At 36.4% G+C, this 21462-nt stretch overlaps 1 long non-coding RNA gene across 2 annotated transcripts in view; it reads left to right on the top strand.

The window, feature by feature from the left end:
* Positions 1-12242: 12242 nt before the first annotated feature.
* LOC140699017 (uncharacterized) overlaps positions 12243-21462 on the top strand; it is a 30014-nt gene continuing 20794 nt past the window's right edge. For both annotated transcript variants that reach the window (XR_012077046.1, XR_012077045.1), the window contains exon 1: positions 12243-12514. This is a non-coding gene — a long non-coding RNA (uncharacterized lncRNA). The remainder of the gene's footprint in view (positions 12515-21462) is intronic.

The raw sequence follows: 21462 nt of genomic DNA, 5'->3' as shown, positions 1-21462 counted from the left end.
CTATACTACCCAAATGGATCAACAAAAATATGGTCTGAAACTGAAGCTTTTTTCCTTAACATTCTATCTCCACATCAAAAATATATACAATTTCTGTGAAATATTTAGTTCTTCTGACATTCAGAGACTAAGATGCTCGTATTTTGTATTGTCTATCTCAATTGAAAAAGTAGGTTGTGAAGTAAGTGGGATTTCTATTTTCCTCCTTAGGCTAATCTCATCAGTGGACCTGTCTGGAAACTAGCCTTTAAAAATCTACATTCAGAGAAATATGAAAATGAAAATATGTATATATACGTATGTCTGGGACATTGTGCTGCATACCAGAAATTGACACATTATAATTGACTGCACGTCAATAAAAAAAAATAAAATAAATATACAAATGCTAACAACTTCACCATTTCGATTAAGAAAAAAAAACTTGTTCAAAAGTCTTGTTTAAATGCTGAGGAAAATCTTTGCCTTGTTATTTTTATTTAAATCCATTTTTTAAAAATCATAATATATCTGAGAATCTCTCTTGCTGAGGCTCTGTGTGAAAGTTGCTGCATTCCAAGCCTAGGGCCAGAATGGATAATGTTAGCCAGAAAGCCACAGGCAGGGAACCCTAGCATCCCATCCCAGGCTAGATGTGTGGGTGTCAATTATATGACTATTCTCTGCTCTCTGGGGAGGACCAGCTCTCCTCTTCCAGGCAAAGGCACAACACTGGGCAAAGACTGCAAACTTCTTTCTTATTATTTCTCTTTTTTCACTGAACTTATTTCTCTGCCAGGAACACTCTGTACCTATGACTGCCTTCAGGATTTTGCAGTTGCTGTCTACTCTCCCTAGAATGTTCTGCTTCCAGAACACTGCAAGTTAGTAACATCTTACTATTTAATTATCTCACATATCACCTCCTCTGGATTTTATTTTATTTATGTACTAATCCCTCTGCAAAATTATCTTACTGATTTTGTATCAGTCTTCAAATAAAAGTTGTGTGGTATCTTTGCAACAGGCACTATTTCATGTTTCCAGAATATCAAGATGAAAAAAAAAATAGTGTCTCTGCCATCCAGGAACTCAAATTGTATTCATATGATAAGCATGTGAACAGATAAAGAAATGTAGGGATTGATACGTGCTAAGAAAACCACCAACCATGACTAACTCCAACCCTGGAGTGCGTAGTAATTGAAGATGCTCATATAACTAAGTCGGGGCAACCTCTTGAAGAGATTGTGTTTAAACTTGGGTCTGAGTCTGTGACAATCTAGGAAATAAGCACTGGAAGCGAAGGCACAGAAAAGTGCAAGGAGTTGGCATAAAATTGAGACAGAGAATGAAAACAAGTGAGTGAGTGAAGGAAGGTGAGTCTGGAGTGGTTGATAGAAGCCCACATGGGGTGAGTCTATAGAACGTAGTCAAGGATTTGAATTTCATCCACGGTCAATGGGAAGCACGTGAGTATTTTTTTAAAAAGGCGGGTAACAAGATGCTATTTACATTTCTGAATGTTTCCTCTGGGCTGCCTTTGTGGAGAATGATTGGAAGAGTGTTACATTAGGTAAATTAATGCTAAAATTGTTGTAGCCACATAGAACTATACTTTTCCCCCAGTTTAACACAACCAAGTCTATTTCTCATTCAGATAAAGAGATAAAGTGAGAGACTTCCTGATTCGATGACTCAGCAAGGATATGGCCTGACTGTCATCCCATCGCGTGGTTGTAAGTTTGCCATGACAGGAAGTGATGTATATCTTCTCATAGTTCTGTTTGCAAGAACTGAGTCACATGCTCAATCTAGCTGCAACAGTGCTGGAAAACTAGGGAAGCAACTGATATTCTGGGAGCACTAACGGAACACGGCAGAGAAAGGGAAAACAATGTAGACAAGAAATATGCCAGGAGGAAGTTCTAGAGTGAGAATAAGGGAGCTGGAAGGAAAGAACTTATGCTCAGAGAGGGTGCTGTTTTTGAAACTGAGCATTTTTTGGTGAAGTACATATAACCATAGGGGTGGATTCCTAAGGTGGAAAATATCATTACTAAAGACGAAAAATTGAGAAGCCATCTATGTGAATGTAAAGTTTCCTTTTTTATCAAGAGCAATATGTATTCTCTAAATAATCATTCTCTGTATCTTTATTTCTATTTTACATTATTTTGATTGGCAATACCCTCTCTTTCCATCCTGATTCAGTTAAATTTCATTTTATATGTGTGTACGCTATTTTTTCCCTAACCCCTATGTTGAATCTTTAGTTTTTTCTGTATCCTACTGACCATCCTTCTTTTGCCCACCTCCACCCAGTTATTTCTGTGTCAGAGTCTCACACGAATCTGTTACTTTATGGAGAACAAATTGTGTTCCTTCCTTTCATCCTCTCTTTTCTTTCCACATCTTTTTAACCTACTGTCTATTATGAGCCAGTTGTATGCTGCAAGACAACAGCTCTGGACTGAGTGTAAGGAGGCCTCCCTTTTTATAGGTCAAAACAACATGGACCAACGCACATGTTTGCTTCATACTGAGCAATTTTAACCTTTCTGGGTTTCAGACTATTAAGAAAATGAGGTGACTTGCAATTTATTTTCCTCCTGTGTAAACCCAGCATTTATAATTTCTGAGACCCGTGGATGAGACACTGTGCATACATACCAAGAGTTATTAATAAAGTGTGAGTGTTCACAGTGATGTCACTGAGAAATGACAGGAGCAAAGGAGTCCATTATTTTTATTGTCTCCAGCAATTGGAATTTTTTTAATATGTATAATAGTACTCTTCTTTATACATTGTGTCCAGTATTTTGGTTTCTTTAGTTTTTCTGTATATTGCTCTAAAATAGAAGACAGTAAAACAATAAATTTTGTTTCAATGGAAGATAGAAACTTGTAAAAAAAATAAATAAATAAACCTTTTAGGAATGTATACTACACTTTTTTATGTGACGCCAAGGTTTCTGGCCAGTTTCTTTGCCTGACTCCTATTGAACTTCTTACCTCTATGTCAATTTTATATCCAGTCAGGGAAAACCAAAGGTCAGGTAAACCAAGAACTGTCATGCTTTGCTCACCAATAGTCAGATATGACCGTTTTACTCCTAGAGATTTTCTCCCCACTCTGTTTGCCAACATGGACAGAAAAGGCTTGAATGCGCCCCAGGTCTGGTGGGATTGAGCACTGAAGTGGCTTCGTCTGCCCCTGCCTGGTTTTGCTTTGTCATTGTTCCCTCTACAAGATCCTGAACAGAGTTCTGGGTCCACAAACCTCTATTTGGGTCCTCTGCCTCCAGCATATCTCCTTAAGAAGCTCTTCCCCACTCAGAAATCAGCTTCCTTTTCTCGCTTGCTACAAAAGCTACAGACAGCTTTTGACTAATTCAGTTCAGATAAAGTTTTTGTTGCTGCTGTTGCTACTGTTGTTTATAATAGTCTTTTTTATATCATTTTATACATGTATGTGTAAAGGTATATGTATCAGTATATATTATCATTATTAAAATGTATATATTATTATATATACTTATATGTCATTATATGTATTAAGAATATATAAATATATATACTCAATCCTTATTATTTTACACTATTTTATTTAATGTCCTTATTCTGAATCACTCTTTCTCCATAATCTTTGGTCTAATCATAATTAGCATAGGAAGAATTCCAGATAAGTTCTTGCTTAAAAACAAAAACTAGAAATAGTATTATTTTTCCCTCATTGGGTTCAGGTGACATGTCTCCTGAGAGAGCGACAATTTCTTTAGTTAAAGGGCTACCATGAAGAATGTAGAGTTAATCTACGTTCCTAGGAAGACAAGTGAATTATAAGTGAAGTGATTCCTTCAAGAACATATGGATTCTGTCCAGACTTGTAGCTCCAGAAAACTATTAGAATAATGAGGGCAGCACCTTGACTCAAAAGAATTATGGGGTGTGTAGGTTTTGAAAAGTTTTGAAGAATGATGTTCTTTGAAAAGTTCGGTCTCTGTATGTGAGAATATCTGAGTTGGTATGCTCTAAATGTTTTGCTCAAAGATAAGAAAATTTGTGTTTAGTGACAATCTAAGAGCAGGCTCCAGGAACTATAAATGTAAACAGAAAAACCTATGTGAATAGCGTGTCAAATAAATTAATACTAATTTAGACACAGTAAATAAATCATATGGTGATGTAGGACACAAGTAGAACTGACCACGGGAACAGGTCAATGACTTTCAGAGAACTCTTCCAGTATTTTGAAAAACGTATGTGATTAATTTGAGGCAATTCAGCAGATTAACTAAAAGACTAAGCAATCTTAGTCTTTTAGTTAATCTGCTGGTAACACAGGTAATAAAGATAAACATTTCTATTATAACCCCCTTCAAAGTAAAGAACAAATAATTAAAATCCTCTGTGCCAGGCATTGTTATTCCATTTAATCTTCAGAGCAAAGCTACTGAGCAGTTATAATTAGTTGTAATTTATAGATGTAGAAATTAAGCTAAGGTAGGTGAATTAACTTGCCCAAGGTCGTACAGAAATGAATAAAATTTCATACTAAAACTTGTTCTGTCCAAAATGCACACTGCTGCTACTATATAAGAATACACTTGAATTTGGTAAATGTAATTATACGAGCTATTTGATGCTTTTTCAAATAACTAGCTTGGCAATCCTCACCATTCAAGTTTTATTTATTGGGAGAGACTGTGTTAATATTGCTGTTATATATTGTATTATTAAAGAAGTATCAAATGAAGTACTTTCATTTAGCAAATCACTTTTAAAAACGTAAATGTTATTTTAGTTCTAATTATAAGAGTTGCTCTCATTATGCTCATTGTAAAAAAAATTGAAAATCATGAGTAGAAAAAAATTTCCAATAATTTTTACTTAGCAATAATTGACACAAAGCTCTTAAAATCTGTATTTTCTAATTTTAATGCAGCAAAAAAGCTATAGTATACACACTGCATTTTCACTTAGTAATACATAATTTACTTGAGATAGTTTTCTGAAGTATTTTATTTTATATTATAAGTATGTAATTATATATATGCAATGTAAAGTAAAACATGAGTATAAGTAATAATTTAATGAGTAGAAAGAATTAGAATAAAGTTCTTTGAGGGTTGGGGACTTTATTCATTTATCAATTGCTGTATGATCTGTGTCTGGTACTGACATATAATAGATGCTTGATAACCATTTAAAAAATAATAAATGGATTTAGTCAATTAATCTTACTATACAGTCTAATACATTCTTTAGGATAAATACTTTAAAGTGGAATTGCTGATTCAAAGCATCTGCACATTTATAATATTTATTTTATTCATATGGAGCTTTTGTTTCCCAGAACTATTGTATTAATTTTTGCTCAAACAAGTAAAATACAGGGTGCCTATTTTCTTTGGTACTCGCTCTATTAAGTGTTATTATTTCATTTTAACTGGGTAAATATACCTTTTGCAGAAGTAATCCATTATTTTCTCAACCTCAAGTGACTGCTCCCCTAACGGCAGCCCTGCCTACAAGATTTTCTCCTTCAGGGGGTCTCTGTTGTAAAGAATTCAGCCTAGCTCATCCAGAGGTTTGGGCTTTGCCCTTGGATTCCCAGAGAGAATCTCTAAGCCCCTGGAATGCCATGCTTGATAGCTATGTTTTTGTTTGCCTGGGGTCCTGGAGCCAGCCAGATAATAATGTGATTTAAGGTAGGGACTTTGAGTCCTGTAATATCAGCTCAGTCTCCTAAGGAGCTGGAAACAGATCAGCCCCATGGGTTGTCAATTATGCCAGAAGGATGGAGCCACAATAAAAACTTTGAACACCAAGGGTCGGGTAAGCTTCCACAGTTGGCAATATTCCATGTATATTGTCTCATTATTGCCAAAAGGACTTGATGGTATCCTTGACTCCATGAAGAGAGGACCACTGGAAGCTCCCCACATTTACAATCCTCCTGGACTATGCCCCATGCATTTCTTCTCATGGCTCGTGTTAACGTGCTTCCTCTCCCTCTCATAAACCATAACTGTGAGTCGAACAGCTCTCAGTGAATACCAAGTCCTTTTAGTGAGTTATTGACTAAGAAGTTGTTTTGGGGAAAGCCCTGAACTTGCAACCAGTGTTAGAAGTGAGGGTGGTCTTGTGACCTGTTCCCTAACATTGCAGTTGGCTGCTTTTGATGTTGGTGTCCAAAGTGCAATTCAATAGAAAAACTCACGGATACATGTGGTTTGGGAAGAAGAAGGGGAGGAGAGGGATCATGAACCTTTGGTTCCCAGACTCTGCTTTATGTGCTTCATCCTTTGGCTGATTTTAGTCTCTATCCTTTAGCTACAATAAATGATTAACCCATGAGTGTAACAACTGTCAGTGAGTCTGAATCTGTGTAATGAATTATCAAGCCAATGGTGGTCCTCCAGACCTACAACTTCAGAGTCAGAAGTGAGGACAGTCTTGTGGACTATGCAAATTTTAAACTTCACTGGGTATCTGAGATTTCTTTCTCCCTTTTTCACTTATTGGTCCTGGGGTTACATTATTAATCGTTAGAATTCTTCTATGCTCAGCTCACAGTTCTGTAAAGCAGTGTTTCTATGGCAGCCTCAAATTATCCTAAGTTGTGGATACATTTCTTTTCTGCTGGGACCCAAACAACTGCAGCATCTTTCAGTCTTTTTTAATTTAGTACCTATAATTAAGAATTAATTTCAGTGTATGTGAAATAGATATATTAATTATTATTTTATATAAAGTTGTGTCATTTTCTGCCTCTAGTTTTACCTTGTACTGCAATATACCTTTTGTTTATATTCACACACACACACACAAACACACACACATGGGTGTATGGGTGTGTGTATATCCTTCAATATCCACTTAACTGAATGTTCTGGAGAAGCTTCTATCCTTTTCCAGGGCTTTTAGTACTTTATTTATTGCAATATTATAATATTTTTTAATCTTTTACAATGCAGGGCTTTCTTCATTAATACTAATTTGAAAATATCTTGCAAATTTATGAGAATTTATTTACCTTGATGACTTTTAATATGTATATGTATATAAATATGTATATATAAACACATATACTTATATATACATATTCAAATATATTTAAAATTAAAAGCAATTGGGATTTGGAGAAAACTGACAGTTTATACTATGTAAAGTTTCTAACTAGAACAGGTATAAATTACAATTTTCTTCCAATTTGCTTATCTTTTAATGATGCTCAGCATAAGGCTTCATAGAAGTTTTAAGTATCTGTTATTAAATTAATTTCTAGACATATTTTGACAGATATTTTAGGGATGTTTATTCTTCTGAATATTTTTGCATATGTTTAGCCAAAATCTGATTAGATTTCCGTATTGTAGTTACTTGCAATTTGTTCTTTGAGATTTAAATTCTATTCACATTTAAAAAAATGTATGTCTTCCTTTTAAACAGAACTATGTTTTTCTATTTGAATTTTACTGTCATAGCTCTCAGAACACTATTAAGTAATGGTAGCTGGCACCCTTGTCTTCTCCTGGTTTTAAAAGGAATGCCTAGGGTTTCAACATTGTCATGTTTATCATTGATTTAAAATAGATATTTTAAATTGTTAAAGAACAACCTGAAAGATTCTACAAAGTAACACTGGGTTTTATGAACTTATGAACACTTCTTTTAGTATTTGCTGAGACAAGGTTGTGAATTTCCTCCTTTGATTTATTTATGGGACACATTATGTTCAAGATGGTACTAACGTTAAAGAAAACTTGATGCTTATTGAGTGCTTAATATGAGCTAGACATTGGGTTAAGTGATAATTTACTAATATTAAATCATTTTGGCATTTCGAGAACAATGTTAATTGCATTCTATTTTAATAGCAGACTGTGTTTGTTGTACACTTATTTAATTTAGAATTATTCTCATTTCTTCACAGAGGAGGAAGTTAAATACTGAATTTTCTTCTCAAAAGAACTGAAAAACTAGCAGAATATATTGTTACATATTGACCATAAAATAGTTTTTTACATGTCCATATCCTTAATATCCTGTCTTTCCCACTGACTGCCTTCATTTGTCACCTACTGATTTGTACTGCACTTCTCTACATTACATTTAACTGAAGAAATGGATTTTACACCAGAGTCCAGTGTAGCAGGCATGTTTGGGCGATGTTAGCATGGAGATTAGGGAACCTTTTAGGAGAATTCCTAAGAAAAATTGAGATGCACCAGTTTAATTTAACCATCTGCCTCTCAGTTTTTCCTACACACCAACCCAAATTTTTTATATTTAAAAGCTTAAAAAAAAAAAACCTACACAAAAAGCTGTTGGTTGTTTGTTTCATTTTTTTTAATCTCCATGAATGTTTCTGACTTTAATATGTGACCACCATGGGTTCATCACAATGGTGTCCATGGCATCAGAGATGCTCCTGGTAGCAGCGGTGGTGGCACATTAGAAGAGGGAGTGGCAGCTCTGGGGACAGTGCCAGCACTGATACCAGCAGGGGCAGTGCATCCTCAGTGCAGGCACGCGCCCTCTACACAGGGGTCACTGTACTTCATCTCAGACACTGATGTTTCATTGGCAGTGTGAGTGTCTCTTTTGGGCATGGTAGTAGCTCTGGCATATTTCACTCTAGTGGACAATGAAGAACTCATGAGCATAACTCATCTAAACAAATAAAGAACTGGCGATAATCAAAATAATGACTTTTCATGGACTCCTCAGAAAGCCCTTAAAGTCTCCCTGAGATATTTGAGAGTGTAGGAAAGAGATACAGTCACACAGATGCTCTTGTGTGGCTGCAATGATTCATTTATTATCTCTGTGTTCAGAGAAAAGCAGGTTCTGGTTGAAACTTTTGAACTGTTCGGTTGTTCCCTACGTTACTGACCAAAGACCTAAAAGGGATATATTGAAGTGAAAGGGCTTTGGACTATACAATTGTGAACATTTGAAATTGCCTTTAAAGCAGGATAAATACGACTTACATGCACACATGTATGTGACACACACACAGGTTAGAATTTAGAGTATCTGTATGTATTTAGAATTGAAGAGAAATGATGGTACAAAATATCCTGTTTGATGTCCACTAAAAAGCTGAAGTTTCTTTCTTTTTAAGGATATTTAGAAGAAACTATTCACAGAGAGGAAAAAAATTTAAAGACGATTGAATGTAATGAATACAGGGCTCCCTTACGCATTTTTGCATAATCCCAGTTACTGAGAAGGAACATAAATAACACAGTCAACTTTAAGTTTTCTATCTGATTTTTAAACAGTAAAAATTCTTCTCAATGCCTCATTTGGCTAATATGTAGGAGCTGAACCTCTAAAATTATCTGATATAGTGCTTTGAAAAGGTCTAACAATGAGCTGGAGTAAGGTAAAAATGGCAATTCCTGAATAAAACAGGTTGATGACCGATATAGGAAGATAGACGGATGATATTAGATGACAGATTGATAGATGACAGATGATGATAGATAGATAGAGAGATAGACAGACAGACAAAGGTGATAAACAAAGCCATATAGTGTTTGATTCCCATTTCTTTAAATACAACATAAGAATCTCAAATACTAGAAATGACAAACTTAGCCAAGTAGCAACTATATGACTATTTCTAAATACAAAGTATAGAAGCAAAAGCTGAGTGTTGTGCAAAAGCTCAGGACGTGCACTTTGAAACCTTAAGACATCATTCCACTTCTGCTAATAACTGTTAAAAAGGGATCTTGGCTTTGGTATTACAGCGTGTGGGGGGGAATCTTGGGCAAATTAACCTCCTAAAGCTCAGTTTCTTAATCTGATGAATGGGGAGGATAAACTCAGGACTTTTGTGAGAATTAATTCAGATCATGTGAGGAAAGCCCTTCGACAAGACAAAGGCATGTAACATAATAAACGCTCAACAAAGTGTAACTAATGAAATAAACCAAAAAATGAAATTAGGCGCCCTGCCTGTCAACTCCTCTTGCTATAACTTTAGTTCCATAAAATCAAGAGATCAAACTACAGCTCATGGAATACTAATTGCAGTTGCTTAATTAAAGTACTGTTTTTCAATTAATTAATTTTTTGTTCAAAGGTTACTGAATGTGTGTGTGTGTGTGTGTGTGTGTGCCTGAGTATGTGTCTTTGAAGTAAGCAGAGGAGGGTGGGAAAGGGAGCCTGGCTTCCAGGAAGAAACCCGTAGGACATGAGCTGAAATATTACTTGCTCTATGAAATCAGACATTCTACTCCTTGTAACTGTGATAGGGCTTGTTTTCAGTCTGTTGTTGCAAGTTAAATTTGTAAGTGAATGTTGGGCCAGAAAAAAAAGAAACAAAACAAAACAAAAAAAAACAGAATGTATTAACGTGTCTGTGGCATAAACATTTTATTATTTTGCTTTTTTTTTTTTTTTTACACAAAAGTACTAAGATGATGGTTCATAGAATCTTTGAGTTGGAAGGAAACTTAGCAACCATTTTCAACCCAACTGCCTATCCCCTAGTTTTCTATTTAAAATATCTTTGGGACTATCCCTCACCCTCTAATGGCCAGGTATTAATAAGTGATGAATGCACTACATACTGGTAGGCTTAAGTAGATTACGTAAGAAAGCACAGCATTGTCTATAAGCAAAACAGAGGAAGAAGATTTTCAAAAGAGGGCTTTATTGCCGGAATGAGGATTGTTAAAATCCACAGCTCAAGAAATGTACAGTTTTGTTCTTTTTTTTTTTTAATACTTAGCAGCTTTATCTTGGGATTTCTGAAAAATGATACATATTAAACATAAGCTGGGATTTTCAGTATCCAATTAACTTTGAATACAAGTTGGCCCATTAAAAGACAGAGCCTTTTTAGCCTAGCTTTAAATATATCCTATTTTACAGTATGGAATTAAAGAATTCTGATTGTTTCTTGGTCAAAGATGACCCTCACTTGACAGTGTTAATTATCTGTACATGAATGTGGCTGTTAAGTCTGAATCATCTCAAACTTTTCAACTGATTTTGCATAGAATTTTCTGTTAGCTTTCTGTTATAGGCACATATGTTGAGAGAAACTGAAAACAAAAAATACAAAGAAATACATTGTTTTTTCTATGACCTGTCTAGTGCTCAAGGATAAAAGAACCATCCATTTCAGTTACGTTCAGTTCAATTCAATTCAGTTTGATTAGATTTGATTCTAGTCAAACTGACTTGGTTTGTTCAATAAATATTTCTATGAAGGTATAGAAAAGGAGGGAAAAAAATCTCTTGGCTTTCAAGAGTTATCGTTAGTACCACTAGGACTTGAAGTTTACTTGCCGTCTGACACGATTTGGGAAGACTGCTTAGAATTGGTGGTGTTTAAACTTTGTTTTGAAGAAAGAGTAGCGCCGACAAAGGCAAGTCTATGGGAGACAAATCATGGCTGGCAAATCGGTTAAAATAAAGCTCTGATTCTGGAAGAGTTGGGAAGTTCGGAGATGGAACTGAGACCTGCAGATATGGGAACGAGGAGCAGGCCTGAGGAAAGAAGATTCGTAGGACCTCAGTTTTGGTGGGTCAAGTTCCAGGTAGGTAGTTACACTTGGTTCTGGAGACTGCCATGAGGAGAAGAGGGATGTGAAATGGCTGAACTCAAAGAAAACAATGCTAGAGACAGAGGAACGAAGACGCGGAAGTGTCTACAGGACAGTAAATGAGCCTGAAAGCCTTGGCACTGGTCCAGGCTACAAGACGAAAGGCCTGGAATTGAGCCCTCGCTGCCTTGTGCACACTGGACCTCTGGACTGTCTTTGCTTCCAAACATCCATTCACGCGGCATCTCCAACCTGCCAAACCTACAGCCAACAGTTTTTCAAATGCCAGTATTTCCCACCTCCTCCATACTGACTCATGTCATTGCTACCTTGTTTGGCCCTTAGTTGCATCTTAGGTGTTCAATAAATATGTTTGATTAGATAATATAAATTACTCCTTCTCAAAATGTTTCAGCATCCACAGCTGGTGCCACACAATTTCCAATGAACTTTTGTTGTTTCATGTGTGCTGGCTTTACACCTCAGAAAGCTATCCAGGTTTAAGGTGGTGTTTTGGACTGAACTGTGACCCCCAAATGTCATATATTGAAGACATAACCCCCATTGTGATGGCATTTGGAGATGGGGGTCTTTGGAAGGTAATAAGGTTTGTATGAGTTCATGAGGTCATGGGGTCCTTATGATGGGATTAGTGCCTATATAAGAAAAGACTAGGCGGCTAGCTGGGCGCTCTCTCTCTCTCCCTCTCCACCTCATTCTTTCTCTCTTCCTCTCTCTCCCCTGCCTTCTCTCTCAGCCAAATGAATATACAGCAAGCAGGCAGCCTTCTGTCTCTCTGCCATGTGAAGTGTAGCAAGAAACCAGAAGAGGGCTTTCACTGGGACACCATGCTGGCACCTGATCTTGGACTTCTAAGGCTCCAGAACTGTGGGAAATGAACTGCAGCTTTAAGCCACGCGTTGTATGGTATTTTGTTACAGCAGGCTGAGCTCAGACAGGTGGGGATTGTGGTTTCTACCTCTGTCTAACTATTTTTCCCCCCTTTCCTTGTTCTTAGAGTTTTAGACAGGTAACTCATTACATACTGAGGGAATTATCCCATAGAGAAATCTATTCCAAACTGGATAATATTCCTCAGGGTTGTTTTTAATTGACAATATGATACAGTAACTTTTAAAATTTTTTTGAAAAGTGAAAAACCAAAACAAATAGACCACAATCTTACTACATACTGTTGCAAATACCTGTTTTAATTAATTTTCATTGTCTAATACTATTCCAAGACATGGATAGACAAAATTTATTTACTCATTCCAGTACATCTGAATCTCTGATTCCTTTCTAGTATGTTTTCTATTATTAACAATGCTGCTATAAAGGATCTTAAAAATCTCTGCTATAGAACGTATGCAAGGTTTTCCTTAGTGTATAAATTTTAAAATAAAACTATTAAGAAATTATGTATGGCTACTCAACTTTACTAGAAAATGGCACTTTATCCCCTCTTGTGGTTTGGCCAGTTTAAATTTCCAAATTAGTGAAAAGGTATTTTAGTTGCTTGGATCAACATTGTATGATTAGACTTATTTTGACCAACAAATGAGTGTAAAATAGTGTCTCATTGTGGTTTTAATTTGCAATTTCTTCACAGATGAGGTTGCCAATATTTTATATGTATATTGATCATTTAGGTTTTTCCTCCTCTGTGGTTTTTGTGAATACTTTTCCCATTGCTTTAAAAATACTGTTTGAATTTTTCTTACCACCACAAAGGAATTCTTTTTGTATTTTCGGTTCTATTTCTTTTTTAAGCATGTGTGTTCTGAATGCCTTCTTCCAAATCATGGATTGTCTTTTCACAATAATTTTGGTGAGTATATACGCATGCGTAATTTTAATTTGTGGAATTTGACAAATTTTGTGGTTCATGATTTCTTTTTTTTTAATGGAGGTACTGGGGATTGAACCCAGGACCTCATGCATGCTAAATATGCACTCTACCACTGAGCTATTTCCCTCCCTGCTGTGGGTCATGATTTCTGTGTTTAACACAAATGCCCAAAGATGTGTATGTTCTAACACTCTCTACCATGTGACGTTGATAAGACCAAATATTAGCAAAATTATACGGCAGGTGGAGAGAGAATCCTTCTATAGAATTTTTTTTTTCTTTGCTGACTTTCCATGTTGTCCCAGAGACTTCAAGATATCTTGTCCTTTCCATTTGACGTTTATAGCAATTTTTAGTACTATGCTCATAACATTTTACAGGAAATAACTCTTTGCTGTCTTTCCACTGAAAATGAATTGTCTTCATATTGCTTCAGTTTCTGGTTCCCCGTCATTAGAGTCTGCTTTCATCTCCCAACTTGACATAGCCTCTCTCTCCGGCTCAGCCCTGCTCCCAGAGCCCCAAGTCCAGCTCTCTGCTATGGATGGCCTTGAACCCTTAATGAATGTGTTTTAGGTAGAATTTTGACCCCCATGACCTTTGAGCCTTGGTGTAAGCCTGGGAATATTTTTTGTTATGTGCAAAGGGAATTTGCAGACATAATTAAGATTACAGACATTAAGATCATAAAGTTACCCTGAATTTTCTGGGTGGCCTCAGTCTAATCACATGAACCCTTAAAAACAGAACTTCCTCTGGAGTCCGACAGACACAGCAGAAGAGAAATCAGAAAGAATCAACCATGAGAAGGATGATGTGAAGCACTGACAGTTTGAAGGTGGAGAAGGCAACAGAATGGGGAACACATGTTGCCTTAAGAGCTGAGAGTTCTCTAACCTAATGGGCAGCGAAGAAATAGGGACCCTGGCCATACACCCACAGGAACTGAATTTTATCAACAACCTAAATAAGCTTGGAAGCGAATCTCCCTCAGAGCCTCCAGATAAGAGCACAGGCCAGCTGAAACCTTGATGTTGGCGTTAGGAGACTCTAAGCAGAGTACCCCGCCAAGCCCACCTGGACTTCAGACACACAGGGCTTTTAAAAAATAAATTTCCAGTGTTTTAGTCCCTAAGATTGTGCTAACTTGTCACAGCAGAAATAGAAAATTAATATTAAATGAGGTGTGACTTTCTGTGGATCCCAGTATGTCAGGCATTTTACACTTACGATCTTATAACAATGAAATACATTTCTCCTGTTATATAGTGCCAGCTCTGGGAGATTACCGATGCTGCCTTAGAAGATCATTTTAGTAGTATCATGTTTTAATGCTTACTCTCTAGTTACTGAATGAGAGCCAGATCCAAGTCTTTGATTTGACTTCTGTGGTCAAAATCCTTTCCTTTTTATGAGTAAGAAAGGTTTCCTGTTGACCTATGGGAAACAGAAAGAGAAAATGATGCAGTACCACACTGTGGAGAATAAAGATAAATCACCACCAAGGAAAGCAGAGAGAAGAGAACCCAGGTGCCCAGTGATGTAGTCTGGGCTGATGCAATAAGCCATGATAACATCTAGAGATTTTGGCCACATGCACCCAAAATTGTTCCTTTATTTTCAAGATCGTTTGCATTAGCTTTCCTGTCACATTCGATACTAAATTTTAATTGCTACATATCTATCTATCTATCTATATATATATATAAAATTTGTTTTAAATGGTACTAACTGAACTTACAGCACATAATCACTAAGGCACCCTGATACTAAGGATGACTGTGGTCCAGGTGTGTGTTAGGTTGATTACACCTTCCCTTTTCTGGCGCATCATAAATGCCTTGAAGTCAGAAACCGTGTCTAATGCACATGATGAATGCTTTGAGACTGTAATGGACTAAGTAGTTGAGAACAATTAGATAGAGAAGGAAAATAAAGTAATAATTTGAGGGACTGTTTTCCTTCTATGGAGAAATCAAGCACTTTACATTATGCAGCATTACATAGGAAGTTAACCCTAATATTCACACAAACCTTATGATACAGATAGGCACTGAAAGAAACTGATAGGTGATACAGATAAAAACAAAGTTAGATAACTTAGGTAGTGAATATTAGTTTGCTTTTTCTTTGTGTTCAGTGTATTGAAGTTGATGAATAAAACACTGCTTGGTTAGTGGGAAAACATTTTCTATATCAAGCAAAACATCACTGTCTTAGTCCTCATGGATAACTTAATGGAATCATATGTATTTGGATATCAGATTAATTTTTTTTCAGAATCTTCAAGGCATTCAGAAAACCACCTTGAAAAGAATAATCAGTGCTACCTTTCACTTGAATTCATGGGCCAGGTGTGTATTTGGCCAAAAACTTCTTTAAGAATAGACTTAAGTAATTCAACTTATACAGAAAATTGAAAGATCTAAGTGCATTTTCATATATGCATTTCAAAACTGTATCATTCTCATGACAATAAAGACTGTGAAGAACTCTTCAGGAAACTGGTTTGAGGACAAAGCAACCTGGCTTACTTTTGTGTACTGCCTGCATTGGCCATTAAGTCTCCACTTCAGCTGTTGCTTGTTTTAGAGAATAAGGTGGGTCTGATGTGTGCGGTTCTAGCAGAGCTGGTAAAGATACATCAATACCTATTCATTGAAATGCTCAGAGCCATACTACGATTTAACATAGTTATATTCTTGAGGAGATTTCCAGGGAGTATTTTGGATTTTTACTCTCTAACAACAAGGTTTCAACAATCAGAGAAAAGCACCGAGAGGCACATTGTACAGAGTTAGATATCCTGTCCCTGCAAAGGAATGGATTCCATGGCTTACTGGGTTCTAAATATCTGAGTGGTGATATATGACATCTTTGCAGTGGAATAAATAAATAATTGTTGACTAGCCTACCAAGGGATAGATTCCTTTTCTAAAATTTCTTTGTATTTTTTCAAGCATAAAGTAGAATACATTTTACTCTTCTACATATATAACGAGCAGAAGTTTTAAACATTTAGATAAAGGCAATTTACTTTGCCAGTACTGTTGAGCATTTTCCAGTTCTAAGCAGATGATCTTATTTGAGAGAATGCTTCACTCCTAGGCATAATTTCTTTTTTTTCTCCTGAATTCTACCAGTCTGCCAATGACTCTTTGTTTAAAACATCGCAGCTCATAGCCGTGGTCATGGCTGTCACAGATAGACGTCTGTGACCAACTGGATTTCACTAAACCATGGTTTTATATACATGACTCAATTCTATCTTTTGAGCCAATGGTTATTTTGAATATATTGATAACGTCATCTACATCGTTGAATTGTAAAGCTAGAGGATGCTATGCAAGTTAATTTCCCTCCTTCTGCTGTTAGGCAGGTAAAATTCTAAGCCATCTGGCAGAGGTTCTGTTCTTCTTTGAAATATTTTAAAGAGACAGACCCCACAACTTTGACTTCTATGTGATTTAAGTATTTTTCACCAGTGGTGATCAAGAAACTCTTTCATATATCTCACCAAAATCTCTTCCATGGCTGTTTCTTTTTTTCTGACATTCTGGAAATAAAACATAAAAAGGTTTTGCTTCAAGTCACCATTCAGAACTTTACATTTTAGGTGCACTGAAGTTTCTTTTTTGTTGTTTCATTTTTCTGGATATAAAACCGCATTTTCTAATGCTTATAAGTGTGTCATATTGATTTTATAAGAGTTTAACATAGAAGTGTCCGCAGAACATAGGTCTGACTGAAGATTCGTTTTCTGTCTATAAGACATATAACTGTTATTATAAATAAAACTAAATCATTTTTATTACAGTGCCTGAAAGTCTAAATTCAAATGAGCTCACCTAGATCTTTCTCACTGATTCTCTCACAGTTATTATTATTACATTCTTTTAAATAAGGAAAGGATAGTGAGGAATATAACAGCAGAATAGCTGAATTAAGAAAGATCTGAGATCCTTCGGAGTAAATTTAAGGTTTCATCTAATCCAACCATTCATTCACACAAGGAATCAGTAGAGAAGAAGAAAAATTAAACATTTATTTTGATCAGATCAAGAAGAAAACAGATAATGAAAGGGAGTTGGATTGAATAGAGACATCTTGCTTTATTTTAGTTTTAATCACTTAAAAATGAGAGGGAGAGACATTTTCCCACCAATGACTAGAGCTGATGCTGTAGGCCTGATTGGAGAGGTCCTTGTGTCCCTATCTTTGCTTGCCTCTTACCTTTGCCTCTTTCTAGAACCTGTGAACTGATGAAAGAAAGCAGATGACTCCACAGAGAGAATAAAATCCTTTTAAACTCTTAAGATTAATTCATGGAAGTATACAAATTTAATATTTTGCTGAGTAATGTTTAATACAAAATGCAATAAGGAGCTTTATTCAACTGAATAATATAAATTCTGTTCCAGTATTTGCTCTTGTAACTTCCCAGTGGTGTTGTATGGCTGGTTCACTTACTTTGTAGTCTATGTGACTTCTCTTTCTCCCATAGTTTCTCCCAGTTTCTATATTTAGCAAGCTTTTCCTTATCTTTTTAAAATTTTTCTTCCTTTCCTTTCCTCTTTTCTTTCCTTTCCTTCCTTTCTTTCTCTTTCTTTCTTCTTTCTTTCTTTCCCCAGTTATTTCTAATTCAGAAATTTACTGCTTTCAATTTTCCTCTTTAAATCTTGACCTGTTTTGTTTTCCTGTTTGTCAGGACTACCTAGTGCTGGGTGCGTGACACAGTAGATCAAGAAGTGACCCTTAAGGGGAAAAAAAAAACTGGAACTGGAAGACTCTTGCTCAGAGAAAAGACTTCGTTCCTTCAGGTTACTAGAGCAAAAAACCAGAGACTGAGTGTCTTGAAAACTCAATGCTTATTTCTCATAGTCCTGGAGTCTAAGAAGTCCAAGATCAAAATGCCAGTACGTTCAGCGTCTGGTGGGGGGGGGCTTTTCTGGTTCATAAATGGCTGTCTTCTTGTTGTGTCTTCACGTGGCAGACAGGGCAAGGGAACTTCTCTGGAGTCCTTTTTATAAGGGCACTGATCCTGTACACAAGGGCTCCACTCTCATGACCTAACCAGCTTCCAAAGGCCCTACCTCTAAATACCATCACACTGATGATTGGATTTCAAAATATAAACTTTGCGGGGAACAGACATTCAGCCAGTTGCTCTAGGAGAATAATTTATCCTAGTAGGACAAACCCAGAAACATACTTTGGACTGACAGAGATTCAGCAAGACAAAAGCCGTTATTATTATTATTATTATTATTATTATTATTGGCATTGTTATGATCATTGTATTTATTATTTTAACAGACAAAAATTACTTACATAATGTTGTTTATTGGATTTCAACAACACAGGACAATCGAGAGGAAGGATGCCATAATTATTTTCCTGTAGCTGAGGACACCATAGCTCAGAGGGTTTACAAAGTAACCATTTCAGAAATAGATGTTATTTAGATATAAATAAGTCAGAGCAAGAGAGTATGCTAAAGGTAGGCACATCTTAGGACTCTGCAGAAAGCCAGCCTCTTTTAAGGCACACCATTAAGAATGAGGTATAGAAATCTCTCCGGAAAAGACAGGATTTGAAATCAGGGGCAAAGAAGAGAGTGAAAAAGAATAAGGTTCTGGCACTGAGAGCAAAATTCTTAGAAAGACACATATCTAGGACACATGTCAACTCTAGAATTTAGGTTGTCCAGGATTTTAGCATAGAGTTGCTGGTATATATTATATTAGACCTTTAATTAAGTATCGTCTGTCTTCCTAGAAGGGAAGAATGTGGGTAAGGGATTTGGGTAGCTACTGTGTCCTTGAAAGCACACCTTTATCCATCTAACTTCTGTGGAGTAATTATCTTATTTCCCTGTGTTGCTGATGTGACTGTAATTTGAAAAGGTACCTTCCTGAAATTGAGATGGATGACATCTCTCACTGTTTTCTGTCTATCGTTCATTTCTATTCTCATAAGATGTCAACGTGAGTTACGGCTCTTCAGCTGAGTCAACATGGTTGACTTTACAGCGTGTTGTCAAACTTCAGTGTGCATCTTAATCACTTCGGAGGGCAGTTGTAAAAACACAGCACGCTAGACCTCACTCCAAGAGTTTTCAATTTGAAAAATGGAGGCGATATATTTGCATTTCTAATGGTTTCAGAGTGACCCTGAAACTGATGCTACTGGTCTTGGGCTACATTTCGAGAACCATCATTCCAAGCCACTAACATTAAGTCAGTTGCATTGATATTATACAAAGTTAGAACTTCGATGCAAAAGTGATGGTATTTCTGATCTTAATGTGTCTCTGAATACAGCAGTATGCAAGGCAAGTGGAAATTGTCGATATTTTCCCCTGAAACCAGCTTCACAAGGAAGGATCTTCTAGGTAGTCACTAAAGATACTCACTTGGAAATACATGACAAAAAAAATTACACTTTAACATATGAAAACTACATTTTTCCAAGCATTTCATGGCTCAGCCGTTGACAACTTATTTGTTAATGCTTAATAATTCAATCTCTGAAACAGTCATGAGAACCATGCTTTCCCCAAGAGATATGGTGATTATTATTCATAGGCATCATAGTAATGAATAATATCTTGCAGAAGCCAATTACATAATAAGTCAAAGAATGTTGGCCATTTATATTAGGGCCTATAATTTCATGTCCCTTAAACTATCTTAATTATCATTTCTCTCAGCTAGGCATTTGATAAGAACTGAGGGGTACATAATTAGATATTAAATTCTGTCTAGGATCTGAAGAACAGATTTTCTGTATTGCTGATTAAACACAAAACACTCTCTTAAAAATTGGTAGCAGGGTTGACAGTCTCTCGCTAAACCTACAAAGTATATCTAGTATTCTTATTATACTAACAGAATTTAGAAATATTATGTGATCATGTGATTTTAAGAATTGACCTGTATTCTGATGTGTTTCAAAGATGAGGCAAATGAATAATTTCTTTTTCCTAGACTGGGCGCAACCTCCATGTATAATTCTAGGATTATACTTAGCACACTTTTTTTTTTTAATTACTTGTTACCACTCTTCTCCTTAACTAGATTCTAAAGAGATGGAACTTTGTTTTTTATTTTATTTCCTCTGATGCCTGGCTCCTAGTAGAAATCTAAGGAGTATCTGTTGAACTGCTGTCCAGAAAGCTTCACTCAAACTACACAAATGATACCTAGAAGATGGGATTTTAATTTTCCTAGTTATCAGGTCATTCCCGCTGTGTACTGTGGCCCTAAAACACACGACCCACCCCCATAAGGTGGTTGTTATCACTTCACAGTCACTCCACGTTGATGGAGTCTCAGTCAGACTCCTCAGCTGTGACTCTGCAGAGCTTTGCTAGGGTAAAACATTGGTTAAATCCAGCCTTTCAGCCAGGCAAGGTGTATGATTTCAGGTCATACTTATAAACTAACTACTGATGATTCATACCAAGGTAGCTGAGTTCTGTCACTAAGCGCTGAGTGAGGGGCAACCTCCTGAGGTCAGATCGTGCAGCTCTCAGTGGGGACCGCCTGACACATCTCACAGCAACGGCATCAGCAGCCGTAACCACATCACCCAGATCATTTTAATGATGCCAAACTTCAAGTCAGGGCAAAGGAGCTGTGCACAGCACACCTCTGAAAATAGCTGTCTTTTACATCAAAAGAAATTACATCTCCATAGAGACTTTTATCTCGAGAAGTAAATGTGCGGCTGAAATTTTATGTCTCTGTAGTACTGCGAAAAAATACTCTGCCCATCTTTGCTGATAGGTTTGCAATCGCTAAGTCAGACTCACAAGTAGCTGTCATTAACTCCAAGAAAATAATTTGGCCTCAAATATACGTGTATCCTCTTTCATTTATACCCCTTAAACCCTGACTAGTCCAGCCCCTCTCAAAAGGCCAAAGTAACTCAGATGTTCAGATATCTGCTTATCTCAACGATGACATTTCATTCATCTTCTTCTTGATTATGTTTCTAAAGTCACACTGGCCTTTCCTTTTCTTTGACATACTATCTCTAGTGCTTCCTTAG

This window comes from Vicugna pacos, chromosome 10 (assembly GCF_048564905.1).
Source record: "Vicugna pacos chromosome 10, VicPac4, whole genome shotgun sequence".
Taxonomy (NCBI): Eukaryota; Metazoa; Chordata; class Mammalia; order Artiodactyla; family Camelidae; genus Vicugna; species Vicugna pacos.
Note: the sequence above shows the minus strand (reverse complement) of the source record. Positions and strands in the feature narration are given on the sequence as shown.